Genomic DNA, 2,010 nt, shown 5'->3' on the forward strand with positions numbered 1-2,010 from the left:
AAAAATGTTAACAGAAACAGTAAAGAAAACACAAGCTGAAAAAAAACTGGAAATGCAGATACTGAGGCTCATAGCCAAACTTTGGGCAGAGTACAGGGATTATGAAAGAAGGGGGAAGGTAGAAAGACTTGGAGGGGACAGGAGCTCCATGAGGAGAGCAACAGAACCAGAAAAATCTGGACACAGTCTTTTCTGAGACTGATACTTCAACGAAGGACCATTCATGGATATAACCTAGAACCCCTGCACAGATGTAACCCATGGCAGCTTAGTGTCCAAGTGACTTCCCTAGTAAGGGGAACTGGGACTGTCTCTGACATGAACTCAGTGGCTGGCTCTTGGACCACCTCCCCCTGAGGTGGGAAGCAACCTTGCCAAAGCACAGAGGAAGACAATGCAGCCCATCCAAATGAGACCTGACAGGCTAGGGTCAGATGGAAGGGGAGGAAGACCTCCCCGATCAGTGGATATGGAGAGGAGCATTGAAGGAGGTGAGAGAGAGAGAGAGAGAGAGAGAGAGAGAGAGAGAGAGGGATTGGGAGGGAATGAGAGAGGGGGCTACAGCTGGGATTAAAAAATGAATAAACTGTAATTAATATAAAATTTTAAATGAATAAAATTAAATATCAGCATGGTATAAATGAGGAAATATGTTGGAAAACGTTTATTCAAAAAGCTTGTGACCAGATGTGAAAAAATTTTCATGGATTTTTATTTTTTTAACTTTTATTAATTAAACTTTATTCACTTTGTATCCCCCCATAAACCCCTCTCTCCTCCTCTCCTAATTCCACCTTCCCTCCCTATTCTTCATGCATACCTCTGCCCAAGTCCACTTATAGGGGAGGTCCTCCTCTCCTTCATTCTGATCCTAGTCTATCAGATCTCATCAGGAGTGGATGCATTGTCATCTTCTGTGGCCTGGTAAAGCTGCTCCCCACTCAGGGGGAGGTGAACAAAGAGCAGGCCAATCGTTCATTTCAGAAGTAGTCTCTCCTCCCATTACCATGGAGCCCACTTGGACACTGAACTGCCATGGACTACATCTGTGCAGGGGTTCTAGGTTAGCTCCATGCATGGTACTTGGTTGGAGTATGAGTCTCAGGAAAGACCCCTGTGCTCAGATTTTTTGGTTTTGTTGCTCTCCTTGTGGAGCTCCTGTCCTCTCCAGATCTTACTATTTCCCACTTCTTTCATAAGATTCCATGCACTCTGCCCAACAGTTGGCCATAAGTCTCAGTATCTGCTTTGATAGTCTGCAGGGCAAACCCTTTCAGAGGCCCTGTGTGGCAGCCTTCTAACTTGTTTCCTGTTTTCTTCTTCTCATGTCCATCCTCTTTGCCTTTGGGATGGGGATTCAGCATTTTAGTCAAAGTCCTCCCTTTTGATTACTCTCTTTAGGTGTACAGATTTTAGTGGGGTTATCCTATATTATATGTCTATATGAGTGAGTGTATACCATCTGTCTTTCTGCTTCTGGGACAACTCTCTCAGGATGATCCTTTCCAGAATATTGCATCTCTATAATGAGATATCTCGGGAATAAGACCTAAATCTAAATGAAAATTTCATTTATGTTTAAAGGTAACTATATTCAGTACTGTTAGTGCACCCAAATATCAACTGAATCCACAATGTAAAGTCAGTTGTAGAATTTGCCAAAGGCAGCACACCAACAATAAAAACATTCTATATTTTGGGGAAAAAAATATTAGTAATTCAAACAGAAAGCTTAGTGGCCATTTCATCAACAGAATCTAATGCATCAACAAGAATCTCAGGCATTGAAGAAATGATGTAGTTATGTTAAACAAGAAACTAAGCTCTACAGGATCTTTATTTCATATTGCATTCTTAAAATTCCCTGTCTCTAATACAGCCAATCCTGATGAGACCTGATAGTCTGGGGTCAGATGGAAGGGAAGGAGGACCTCTCCTCTCAGTGGACTTGGAGAGGGGCATGGGAGGAGATGAGGGAGGGAGGGTGGGATTGGGAGGGAATGAGGGGGG

This window comes from Psammomys obesus, unplaced genomic scaffold, assembly GCF_907164565.1.
Source record: "Psammomys obesus unplaced genomic scaffold, mPsaObe1.curated_primary_1811, whole genome shotgun sequence".
NCBI classification, from domain to species: domain Eukaryota; kingdom Metazoa; phylum Chordata; class Mammalia; order Rodentia; family Muridae; genus Psammomys; species Psammomys obesus.